The sequence below is a fragment of the Asterias rubens genome, chromosome 9, assembly GCF_902459465.1.
Source record: "Asterias rubens chromosome 9, eAstRub1.3, whole genome shotgun sequence".
Taxonomy (NCBI): domain Eukaryota; kingdom Metazoa; phylum Echinodermata; class Asteroidea; order Forcipulatida; family Asteriidae; genus Asterias; species Asterias rubens.
This window is the reverse complement of record NC_047070.1, coordinates 1,920,006-1,934,149: the sequence shown is the minus strand read 5'-3', so window position 1 is coordinate 1,934,149 and position 14,144 is coordinate 1,920,006. Positions and strand designations below refer to the sequence as shown.

The window sequence follows — 14,144 nt, the reverse complement described above, 5'->3', positions numbered from 1 at the left end:
TGTTGACTTGACATATTTCCTCTGATTTAGAAAAAATAAATTAAAACAATCTTAAATCCTGTGAAATCCTTCTCCTTGATATAATAAGATTGGAACTATCCGAACACCAGCACTTAGTATCAATCTAGATGTCAAATTTAAAAGGTTGAGTATGTCAATGTCTGGTAAAGAGTTCATATGAATGTAGAAAAGTCTTGTGTTAAATACGGAAGAAATTAAAGCTGATTGATGTCTACATTTACTCACATATCGCGGTCTTTACCTCAAGTCAATTATTTCATCAAAGCCATCAAATTGTCTCAAGACATTAACATGGAATAAATGTCCTAAATCCCCCACCTAGAAATTGGAGGTTAAAACGCTTTAGAAATGTCAGACTTTGCTATTCAAAGTTTGAAGAATTGAATCGTTGTTGATTATGCTAAACACATGATTGGTTGTGGGTTATATTTTATCGAGAAACCACCCACATTTACTTGAAGAGAAGTCCTTGGGGAGTGTACCTAAATTCAACAGCCAAAATGCTTTGGAATGATGATGGTATCTGGGTGAATCATCGAGTAGTCGAAGCATCGGACAGTTCACCCTATCTGTTTATTCGGATGTTACCATCAATAAAGATGCCCGGTATCATGTTTGACGGTGACCACCCTCCCCATCTGCAGTCAGCCGGTGCGTCGTGTTATTTCTCCCCAGGTCATCTTTGCTTCTCTCTCCCATCTCCTTTTACAAAGAAATAAAATTAGCGATGCGCAACAAGATCTAGCTTGGTGCTCTCCTATGACAGGAACCTAGGCCAGTGATGGCCGCCGCATTATCTTTGCTTCGGGGCCCTCATATAAAGTTCATAATTTATGGCTCACATATTGCAAACAGAATTGCTACAGTACCCATTTCTTTCCCCCTTTGCAAATCGCTTCGTGGGGAAAATATCTGTTTTCAAATTTTGGTTGCTAATTTTTTTATTATTAAAGGGGGTTAGGCGTAAACGAACTTATGCGGATGATTTTAGTGTTAGATTGGCGTGAAGCGCTGGATATGACATGGAATGGTCTGAAGGCACAATTTTACAACAATATGCTGAGAGATATTTGATGACAGTTGTTATAAAATACCGAGGGACTCATTGTTAACCCTTGGGCACCGCAGAGAATTTGTATTACTTGGTGCCGTATTCCTATATTGCAATACTACATTTTGTAACAAGTTGAGCTGGTTGCCTGAAACCAATAATGTATTGTGTTCCATACGATATGTAAGCTTTGTGTAATGTTTTACCAACATTTTGTGCAGTGTCTGTTTTTTTTTGCGTTGTTTTTGTCCGTCCTGCGTAGTCATGGACGGATATATTCTCCAATCCGCTCTCGTCTTGATTCTTAAATGATACATTTCAGTGGTTTGTTGAAATTTCTATTCAAATCTGATTTTGCATTTCGGAAGGCAATGTAGCTCCTGATAAATTAGTTTCTTTTAGAAACGGATTTCGTAAAGTGAATTTTCTTTTCTTGTTCGTTGTTTGGTATTAAGAATACTTGTGGACCAATAAATCAATCTAGTATAATCAAATGTAAATACAACAAAGATTTTTGGAAATGTGAAATCGTTCAAGTGGATTATATGGCGCAAGATGGTTAGAACACTATACTGGATATAAGGTTATTCTGCCCCAGGCCTGGTAATTCTTGGAGGCAACAGAGGTAATTGCCTCCATGCCCCCTGATCATTACCTAGATGCCCTTGGAATGCTCCTGTAGAAATTTACACTTTAATCATAGGGTGCCCTTCATCAAGGAGAAACTGCCTTGTACCCTTGCCCTACTCAAAAAATGAAGCGTACAAGCCTGCTGTCCACTAGAATGATTTTGTTGTGTAAAAGTGTGTTACATCTCCGATTTTCTTATACATAAGTTCTGCTTTTGAATACCAAGAATACATTTTCAAATCGAGCTGTCAACCTTTATTCTAGACTGGGCCTCTGTCTTTATCTGCAAGGATAAAGACAGGTCCCTGGCGCTAGATCCAGTAATTCCATTGGATACAATGACCATTTGATAAACGTGCAGTGACATGAGCTAGCTGCCCAAACAGTACACTGCTGTCAAGTCCACAATAGAATTTGACTGCGTATCTCTATGTAAAATGAATGAGGTCAAAGGTGAATCTACACGCCGGTTTGGATGCCGGTCTCTGGCGTTTTCACAAGCCTCGAAGTGTGACCTTTTATTCTAGCATTTTGAACTGATGATGATGTTTTAGAATACCACTCAAAGCGGCCTGAGGGGGACAATAACGTGAAAAGGGGAAAATATTCATTTGTCAAATATGGCAATAGAAGTGTGTATAGTACATGTATGCATTCAGCATGGGTTATGCATTATGGTGTTTGGTATACAGCTCAACACATTGTTACCATCAAATAGGCTGATATTGGAATGACTGGAGACCTAGTCACGGACCCAATTAATTTACACATTCAAGCAGTGTTTTGTGCCTGGAGACCAAGCTATTGAATCGGGGGGTTCGTTACGTATGCTGCGCACCTACAAATCGTTATTAGTGGTTCAGTGTTGTTTGGAATAACACTGATTGTACATTTGCATTTACCACTGCTGTGCAACAAACCGATTCTATACTAAATCTACGAGGCTTTAGTCAAGGTTTTTTTCTGGTTTCAATGTCCCAAATATAAATCAAAATGAATGACAACCAGTTTTAAATTTTTGTTCATGTTCATTTAGAAATATATTTACCACTGCTGTGTAACAAACCACTTCTGTACTAAATCTACTAGGCCTAAAGCCCGGTTCATACTTCCTGCGAATGCGAATGCGACGTGAGTTTGACGTGAATTTGACGCCACAACCCTCCTTTCGCAGCGATATTCGCAAGTGAGTCGAGCAGAGTTCAACTGCTGCGAATTATTTGTGCGAATTTGTGACATCATATTCGCTTCGCATTCGCAGGAAGTATGAACCGGGCTTTAGTGAAGTTTTTCTTCTTCTGGTTTCTATGTCCCAAATATAAATCAAAATGAATGACAGCAAATTTTAAGTTTTTGTTCATGTTCATTAAAAAATATATTTTGTCTATATCATTTATGATTGCTAAATGATTGCGTTATATGAACCTGTATACATGTGCCTCTTTTGGCTGAGAGATGGCCCGGAACAAATGCACAGTACAGATTGGCATTTCATCAAATTAGAAAGGGACAAATGAAAACAAATTGTTTGTTAGTTTCACATCATTTCATTTGTGGTTTTACAAGCATTTGATAGGAGTGGTACAACATTTTTGTCCATGTTTTGTCCATAAGTAAGAATTGTTTGAAATGTTCGCTGAAACAGTTTCAAATTTTTCTCCAATAATAATAATAATACAAAGTTCTTATAAAGCACACATATCCTAGACACTAGATCAAGGCGCAGAACAAATAAAGATGAAACAATAAACAAATAAATGAGCTCTGAACAGTTCAGTCTTTAAAGCCACTGGACACTTTCTGAACAGAACAAAAATTGAAAGTTCACAGATTTACAAATAACAGGGTTTACAGAAGGTAATGGTGAAAGACTTCCCTTGAAATATTATTTCATGAAATGCTTTACTTTTTGAGAAAACATTAAAACAATTTTCAATTCTCGATATCAAGAATAACAGATTTATTTTAAACACATGTCATGACACGGCGTAACGTGCGGAAACAAGGGTGGGTTTTCCGGTTATTTTCTCACGACTCCGATGACCGATTGAGCCTAAATTTTCACAGGTTTGTTATTTTATATATAAGTTGTGATACACAAAGTGTGGGCCTTTGGACAATACTGTTTACCGATGTTGTGCGATTGTTTTTAACAGTTTTTTTAAATTCATCATTGAGTCAGACTGGCGGTCTTCTGGAAAGAGTTTGTTCCATGTGGGGACGCCAGTGCGCAGGTGGAGAGACTCTGATGCTAAATGTGATCAGAGAATGTTTACAATTTCCGAGATAAAGACATTCCATTTTGACTCACAATATCTCTTTCTTGCAACTCATGAGAACCATCTTAAAGGAACCTGTTGCCTTGGATCGGTCGAGTTGGTCTTTGAAAGGCGTTTGTAACCATTTTTAATAAAATGCATATGGGTAGAAAGATGTTGTAAAAGTAGAATACAATGATCCACACAAACACGCCTCGAAATTGCACGGTTTTCCTTTTACCTCGTCGACTACCACGGGCGGCCATTTATGGGAGTCAAATTTTTGACTCCCGTATAAGTTTGACTCCCATAAATGGCCGACCGTGTTAGTTCGCAAAGTAAAAGGAAAACCACGCAATTTCGAGGCAAATTTGTGTGGATCATTGTATTCTACTTTTAAAACATCTTTCCAACCATATGCATTTTATAACAAACGGTTATAAACGCTTTTTATAGACCAACTCGTCCGATCCAAGGCAACGTGTTCCTTTAATAAATAATAGCAATAAAGACTTTTAATGGACACATATCCACCCTGCTGGTTGTTCAATGCGCAGTAAAACCATAAAACAAAACGAAAGAAAACAGACACACAAAAATGACTCCTTGAAAAAGCTTTGACATAATAAAAGTTTTGAGAAGAGATTTGAATCTTGTCTTATTTATGTTTTTTTGTGTTCACAATATGCTAAATATCTTGTTGCGTTGCGTGACAAGAAAATGAAAATAAATGAAGACAGGATTTCCTCATCATGGTGTGTGCCAGAAATTATTCTGACTGATTGTCCAAACCACCAGTAGACATTCCAGTTTGTATAGACCATGTCACATTTCTTATTCAAATCAAACTTGTCTGTTATTTATGCTTCAAAGGTTTGATCATAGAATAATAAAACTAATGACCATAAACAAAATACTTGAATAGAATAACTGCAGCTGTTGAAAGTATTTAACTATTTTGAGAAAGGCTTCCCTTTCCACGTTAACTATTTTGAGAAAGGCTTCCCTTTCCACGAAGTAGTGGTTAAGATATTTTCACTCCAAAACATTTGAATCAGAGAAATGATTTATGCGTATGAATCATTTCTCATATTGCAAGAGTCCTGCTGTGGATTTCACAAAGAGTTTAAGACTAGTCTTATTTCAAGGTTAACTCGTCCTAACTTACATGTAGGATTTAAGCCTTAAGTTATAATAACTCGTTAAGAGTCCTGCTGTGGATTTCACAAAGAGTTAAGACTAGTCTTATCTCAAGTTAGGACTAGCCATACGTTTTAATATCTCCTAGGACTAGTCCTAACTCTTTGTGAAATCGACCCCTGTTATAGGGCTACATGTATCTCTGAGAAATCGACCTCAGTCTCTTCTGAAGAAAAACACTGAGAATTGATTCAATGGAGCAGTCTTCCTGTTCACCCTGGAGTTCATTATTCTCTGAACCATGGTGAACATGGCGTCATGTTCACTGCTTTATAACCCCAGTGGTCAACAACATGTACATGTTCAGTGTACATGTAGTTTGATTCTTGGCTTTAAAAGGGAAGGTACACTATTGGTAATTGTCAAAGACCAGTGTTCTCACTTGGTATCTCCCATTATATGCATAAAATAACAAACCTGTGTAAATTTGAGCTCAATTGATCATCGGAGTCGGGAGAAAATGATGAAAGAAAAACACCCTTGTTGGACGAATTTGTGTGCTTTCAGATAGGAATAAAAGACTTCTAGCTAGAAGTCTTTTATTATTTTAGTGAGAAATTAACTCTATTTCAAAATCTATGCTACTTCAGAGGGAGCCGTTTCTCACAATGTTTTATACTATCAACAGCTCTCCAATGCTCGTTTCCAAGGCAGTTTTTAAGTGAATATTTGTTTTGAGTAATAACCAAACGTGTACCTTCCCTTTAAAAGGTATAGACTTCACACATGCAGGAATGATTCCAAACCAATCACAGTCAACCAATGTTACACCCCTTGGAAAAAAAGCCAAGAGCCAATCCGTGGAAATTTAGAACATACTCTCCCCAACGATACAGCCTTCGACTGTTACTAAAAATACTCCTTTCCTGATTTTGTTAGAAGCAACAACATAGCGTGCGGGGGAGGATTGGGGTTTAGAAGGAACTGAAGTGAATATCAGTGATAAATGAGACTCGTTTACTAGAAGGAAAAGGACGAGTTATTCGAGCTGACAGTACAGGGAAAGTAGAAACAGAGGCAATGTACTCCCCGAATGAAATGGCGATGGTCAAATGCTACCTCAGAATCCACTCCCTGAATGAAATGGCGATGGTCAAATGCTACCTCAGAATCCACTCCCTGAATGAAATGGCGATGGTCAAATGCTACCTCAGAATCCACTCCCCGAATGAAATGGCGATGGTCAAATGCTACCTCAGAATCCACTCCCTGAATGAAATGGCGATGGTCAAATGCTACCTCAGAATCCACTCCCTGAATGAAATGGCGATGGTCAAATGCTACCTCAGAATCCACTCCCTGAATGAAATGGCGATGGTCAAATGCTACCTCAGAATCCACTCCCTGAATGAAATGGCGATGGTCAAATGCTACCTCAGAATCCACTCCCTGAATGAAATGGCGATGGTCAAATGCTACCTCAGAATCCACTCCCTGAATGAAATGGCGATGGTCAAATGCTACCTCAGAATCCACTCCCTGAATGAAATGGCGATGGTCAAATGCTACCTCAGAATCCACTCCCTGAATGAAATGGCGATGATCAAATGCTACCTCAGAATCCACTCCCTGAATGAAATGGCGATGGTCAAATGCTACCTCAGAATCCACTCCCTGAATGAAATGGCGATGGTCAAATGCTACCTCAGAATCCACTCCCTGAATGAAATGGCGATGGTCAAATGCTACCTCAGAATCCACTCCCTGAATGAAATGGCGATGGTCAAATGCTACCTCAGAATCCACTCCCTGAATGAAATGGCGATGGTCAAATGCTACCTCAGAATCCACTCCCTGAATGAAATGGCGATGGTCAAATGCTACCTCAGAATCCACTCCCTGAATGAAATGGCGATGGTCAAATGCTACCTCAGAATCCACTCCCCGAATGAAATGGAGATGGTCAAATGCTACCTCAGAATCCACTCCCTGAATGAAATGGCGATGGTCAAATGCTACCTCAGAATCCACTCCCTGAATGAAATGGCGATGGTCAAATGCTACCTCAGAATCCACTCCCTGAATGAAATGGCGATGGTCAAATGCTACCTCAGAATCCACTCCCTGAATGAAATGGCGATGATCAAATGCTACCTCAGAATCCACTCCCTGAATGAAATGGCGATGGTCAAATGCTACCTCAGAATCCACTCCCTGAATGAAATGGCGATGGTCAAATGCTACCTCAGAATCCACTCCCTGAATGAAATGGCGATGATCAAATGCTATCTCAGAATCCACTCCCTGAATGAAATGGCGATGGTCAAATGCTACCTCAGAATCCACTCCCTGAATGAAATGGCGATGATCAAATGCTACCTCAGAATCCACTCCCTGAATGAAATGGCGATGATCAAATGCTACCTCAGAATCCATAGGATCACTACTTTCAGAGATTCAGATACACATTTGTTTCTTTTTATTATATTTTATAGCTGGTTTATTAAAATTGAATTTGTAGCCAATGGCCAAATTGTGACAATATAAATTATATTCAATACAATATTTAAAAGCAATAAACATTTGGGCAATGAACAATAACAAGGAATTGTTTCCATACTTTTATGAAAAATAATGACAAGTTGTGCATGTGGAGTAAGCAATAAAGTAGTAGTATAAATAACTGCAATAGGGTATGGGGCTGTTTTGATAAGCAGAAGCTTGTAGAAAACATCCAAACAAACAGTCAAACCGACAAACACCCCGATAAACAAACAAATAAACAAACAAACAAACAAACTAAGACAAAAAACCCACAACAGACAGACACACAAACAACAGGACAGACAGATAGCCAAGTATTGACTATGAAAAAAAAGCAATACGTAGCAATATGGATTAATGTGTGAGGGTATGGGACTGGACTGTTTGGTAAGTAAAGCTTGAAGAAAAACTCCAAACAAACTAAAAAACAACAACAGACTCACAAACAACAGGACCGACAAACATTGGGTACGACAGGAAGCTACACTGGCACAAGACTCTTGATACAGAAGACAAGACATTACATTCAACGTGTGAGCCAAAAAGTAGTCTGGGTGTCTGGTCATCCTTAAGACACCATTTTCAATCTCGGACTTTCTATTTAATTGACCATCCATAGAAAGTATAGATGTACCTCAATTACTTTGAACACTGGTTTTCCAGTTCATTTCTTACACCTCATCTGAGTCATTAGAAGAAACGTCATCAAATGCATAGTTAATGACCCGTTGGTACAATTCTGATCACCATAAAAACTTCTAGCATAAAGATCAAGGGTTTTATGGAATGAAAAGTTCATGTTATTGAACCATACTAATCAAACAATCACACACTATAAAGGAGAGTACATGAACTCCAAGTACATCGTTTTCTTAAAGTGCATAAACATTTTCAAAGATCATGCTCGGGGAATCTTTACTCCCAGTCACTCTTTCGTGGCTCTAAGTGAATTGTTCATTAGTTTACTTCCAGAAATTAGTGTCAGTGTATTTCCTTTATACCCATCATGCGAAACAAAACCACAAATGGTTAATTTACTCTTGTGCATCAAAGCATCCCCTCCATATCTCATAAATGTTTAAAGATCTGACTAAATATCGTTGGAAGTCACGAAGAAGTAGAAGGTTTTACTTCTTCTTCCAGGGTTTAATCAGAAGGAAATCAAGCCTAATCCGTATTCACACACCCACTGTCTGACAGTCTTAAGACAGTCTAAAAGATGTTAGCATAGGAGCGGCCCCAACAGTTCAAGGTCATCTTCTACAGCGTGCATGATAACTTAACAGCCACAGTACAGAGTCGCCACTCAGCTAGGGAAGCTCTTTTGTGGTATGCTGCTAATATATTGTCAGTGGGGGAAATTTTCCCTTGCTTTTATACTCGGAGTCTTTTGTTAAAAATTACTATCAGTAAAACCTTGCCACGGGTAAAATCCTTAAACCAGGCTTTCAATTTCCAGTGGAATAAAATTAATTTATGTGAACGTGTTCTCTTTGCCCGTTTAATTTTGAGATGTGGGGAGAAGTCTGTTCTGCTAGTTGGTTAGCAGAATTCAATGAAGGAACATTCTTCACTATGTTGTATGAGTGAAGAAGGAAAAAACATCCAAACCAACAAAAACCTAGATGATTTTAAAATGAATTTTCACATGAATTGAGGGACATGTTGACTTATTTGATGAAGCTAATGTCTGGTGCTCAGTTGATAAGGACATTCACGTAGAACTAACATCTAAAGAGGAATGCAAACTATCTATTTTAATATGAAAAAAGGGTACTTCACCAAATTATTTAGAAAAATATAATTTCTTTGTTGGTAAACTTAGTTTATTTTAGACACACAATGAACAGGAAAGGAAATGTGCTTACTTGTTCACTCTGTGCAGACAGGATACAAGTAAGATTTAAACAAGATCTTTTCTAAGATCTGAAGTGCTTTTGCTTTCATTTTTTAAATTTGAAAAAAGTCATGATGTTTCTAACTTGAATGATATTTGTCATATATAATCTTCTTGATAAATTGCATGAATTTTGAAAATATGGAGTCTTAAAGCCATTGGACCCTTTCGGTACAGAAAAAAAAAATAAAAGTTCACAGATTTACAAATAACTTACAGGGTTTGGTGAAAGACTTCTCTTGAAATATTATTCCATGAAATGCTTTACTTAAAAAAAAAAACAGTAAAACAATATCAATTCTCGATATCGAGAATTACAAATTTATTTTAAACCCATGTCATGACACGGCAAAACGTGCAGATACAAAGGTGGGTTTTCCTATTATTTTCTCCCGACTCCGATGACCGATTGCATTAAATTTGCACAGGTTTGTTATTTTATATATAAGTTGTGATACACAAAGTGTGGGCCTTGGACAATACTGTTTACCGAAAGGGTCCAATGGCTTTAATGTTTGTAAGTCGCTAGAAACATGAGAAATGAAAACCTATAAACAAAACTCGATACACGAGTTTATAGTCAAGGGAGAACCAGGCATGTATGCTTCATTATTGGAAGGGCAAGCAAGGGCACCAAGGCACTTTCTCTTTTGTAAATGGCACCCTATGTTGAATGTATGAAGGATACTTCATTCTCATTTGGCCATCTTGTACTTCTCATTTGGGTGCATAGAATAACCATGGTAAAGTGGTCTCCTGCACTTGTCTAGGTTTAAAATCTTCCCATGTCAGAATTCTGCCCAATCAAGTATCGTGGTATTTGAAATGGCTAACTGGGCAAGTTCACTGCTTGGCCTGTAGACGAGGCCTCACTCCTTGGCCCTTTACAGCCAATTACTCTTACATGTCTGTCCGACGTCCCTGCTATTACGCTGTGTAATAGTGTCAATAAGTATCAATAAATTATGATGGTGGCCAAAAGAGATCATAACAGCGTATTTTGTAAGCCTACTAGACATGTATTCTCTTTCTCTTAATACAATGATGTGAACTCAGTGAATAAAATCGAATAATTTACTTTGTTTAATCTTTAAATGTTGTTTCTTAATATTCAGTGCTCATAAAACTCAGGAACTTTGCTCCAGTAAGGGGCACTTCTATGAGGCAAAGGGTACCACAGCAAAAGCACAGAGCATCATGGCAATCAATGTGGGTGTGCCATGGGTTAATTTGAGGCCTGTAAAATGATGTACGTATGATAAGATAAATAGGCTGTTAGATGAAGTACAAGACATGAGTACAAACCAGAACCTTTCAAGGCTTGTTGTCTTGTTTGATCAATTGAGAAGTCTAGATACTAGACAGTCTACTACTACTCCCACCTAGGGGTAAACTCTACAGATGTTTTTCTGCTTGATTTGCCATTTTCATGGAAACATGAAATGTTAAAATTAACATGTGGGATGTCTGGGGGATCAATTTCCAGTTTCGGAAAAATATTTTTTGTAATACTATTCATTTTTATTTTAGTGTTTTGCTTGACAACAGAGTGTTGCAGAAAATTAAGGTAAAATTTTACAGATTTCTATCTCTGTAAAAAAAAAATTGTGATAGATTGTGAAGTTTTCTGCAATGGAAACGAATCAGTCAATGCTGTGTTGATAGTTTAGGTTTAATCTACTTGACCATGCTGACGACGGAAAAACCAAGTCTGAGAATTTATACAATTCTCTAAAACAGGCCTGTAATTACACAGAGTCCAAGGAGGCCATGTCCTCTGTTGCTTGCCTCTGGTCCTTGCCTCTGGTCTTGGCATTGGTGCGACTTTCAAGATTGTCTAATGGAAGTGCTCTTTGCATTTTGCATTTGTTTAACATCCAAAAGGTCGAGAGTTTGAATCCCACCCAAGTAGCATGCCCTGTGATTTTTTTAGAGAGACCAGGAAAGAACTGAGTATACAGTGCTAACACACATTAATGTATTATGGCTGACAAAAACAAATCTAATGTTCTTTATCCCTGATGTAAATTTCCATCTATCAAAAGGTTCTTGTTATTTTTTTTGCAAAAAATAGTTGCAATACATTGCAATACATGTACCATGGAGGTTTGAAATTTCCATGCAACAACTGTACATCCTTTTCATTCTGTTTTACATTTTTAATAAAATGGGGATATTATTTTTGTCGACTCACTAAATCTGTTTAACCAACAGATGTGCTCAACAGTTGTTTGAAATGATCAACAGTTTCGATTAATCTCACTCAGGCTTTATCTTGACTCACAAACTCCTCAAGAAGAAATCCTACCTTTTCTCTCTCAAGTCACCATGCATTGAACCGAAACCACGTTCTGTCCATTTGTTGATGTCCCCTCGAGGCCACCTTACCCTGGAGCTATCCTCCACTCCAGTGGTGTGTGCCCAGCTAGAAAGGCAGTGTCAATGAACCAATCAGAACCAACCATTGCAAAACAGGGGTGGTTTTTCTGTAGACAATTTTTCTCCCAAAAAATATATATTCTCATGAGAAACTATATAATCCCAAATGTTGTACCTTTGCCTCTTGTTATGCAGGGTGTACTTTTTCAGCATGTTTAAGTACATGAACACTCAACTATTTCTTGATTTCATCATGATTTCATCAACCAAAAAATTGTAGAAGATGGGACAATGCATCGTAAAAATGCAAGGTATTTTTGGTTACTTTGTTGAGTCAGTGACCAACGGGCTATGAGCTCAATGTCTGGACATTGATGTTTCCTAGTATTCAGTTAAACCTACCCTGGATGTGCTATCATAAATTTGCATTCGGACTAGAGGCAGACAAATAATGTAATGATTTTTTTGGGGGATACAATCATTTTAACAGATTTGTTCAGTGGTGTAGTGTGAACATGTACTTGTGTATCCTGGACACAGTTGGTAGAGTGTATATAATGTGTCAGTAATATCGTTATTAACACACACAAATAAAAAAAAAAGCTTATAAAATAATATGTCATTTACAACGAGAGACATGCCTAAAGAGAGAGTGTAGTGTCACCACATCCACCCTGTCTGACATCTTAATGTAGATTTTGCTGTTAAATTTTTGCTCATTTTAGGGGTTCACAAAATTTTCGCATCAGCACTGACTGATTTTTATTATGATCCCATATTCCATCCAGGTCGCATTTTGTTCAATCTAATTTCCAGACATTACATCTTCACCTGTTCCTTTTTTTTGTAAAACAGCCATCACTGTAATAATCCTACATTGTGGTTGGTTGGCTTTACAGAGCCTGGAGGGCCTCTCTCTCTTTCTGTATGGTCTCGTCCAGAAGGGATTGTTGGTCAGCGGACTTGGGCTCTGACTCATGCTATGGTCTTAGCGTGGCTAAATTACAAATGGACCTTTCACTGTGGTGGAAACTTAATGTTAATGCCACTTAATGGTGAAATTAACCCGGGCAGCCGCTGGTGGCTGGCTCTCTGGAGCTATACGAGTACAGGTGTATGGTATTGGACCATGGAAAGCTTGGTCCATTATCACCTGTGTATGGACTTACATGACTTAGGGGTAAATAATCACTGGTTGTTTGGCTCTCTGGAGTTTTAGGGCCAAATGGTGTGATACTGGACCTTTTAAGAAGGCTTGGTCCATTATCACCTGTGTACGGACTTACATGACTTAGGGGTAAATAATCACTGGTTTTTTTGCTCTCTAGAGTTATGGGGCCAAATGGTGTGATACTGGACCTAAGAAGGCTTGGTCCATTATCACCTGTGTACAGGACCTACATGTAGGGGTAAAAAATCATTGGTGGTTGGCTCTCTGGAGCGATAGAGTGTGGTATTGGACCTTATTATCACCAATGTACGGACTTCGGGGGTAAATTATTAATGGTGGTTCGCTGTGTTGAGCTATACTAGTGTGATATTGGACCATAGAAACCTTGGTCCATTATCACCTATGTAGGGACTTACATGTAGGGGTGTATAATCACTGGTGGTTGGCTCTATACAACAATACGAATGTGGTGATGGACCTTGATGGTGTCATCTTCTGCTTTTATATGATAATAAATTTTATGAAGATGCGTGCCCTAATTCTTGCTGTAAATGATTGATTGAAAATAAAGGTAAATTTGATTTACAAATTTTGTCTTAGACTGTTCACTCAATCAAAATGAAGCTTTAAGAATGTGATGTTGGTATACAATGGTTATTGCACCAATTACTTCTAAAAAATGTAAACATGAAACACTTAGGCAAATGTTGAAATCTGATTAAAATTGTCAAGACATTGTAATGATTTTAAAAGACATGGGGAAAAGGTGTATTTATAAAAGGCTACAGTCAAATGTAGTTTACATGTACTATCAACACATACTGGAAGATTATTTTACCAATGAGTTTTAATCAAATGTGAGTGAGGCTTTAAAGGCAGTGGACACTATTGGTTATTATTGCTCAAAATAATTATGTTAGCATAAAACCTTACTTGGTAACAAGTAATGGGGAGAGGTTGATAGTATTAAACATTGTGAGAAACGGTTCCCTCTGAAGTGAGGTAGTTCTCGAGGAAGAAGTAATTTTCCACGAAATTTGATTTCGAGACCTC

At 37.9% G+C, this 14,144-nt stretch overlaps 1 protein-coding gene across 2 annotated transcripts in view; it reads left to right on the top strand.

The window, feature by feature from the left end:
* LOC117294483 (C-terminal-binding protein 1-like) overlaps positions 1–14,144 on the top strand; it is a 64,398-nt gene that overhangs the window by 31,107 nt on the left and 19,147 nt on the right. The window lies entirely within an intron of this gene.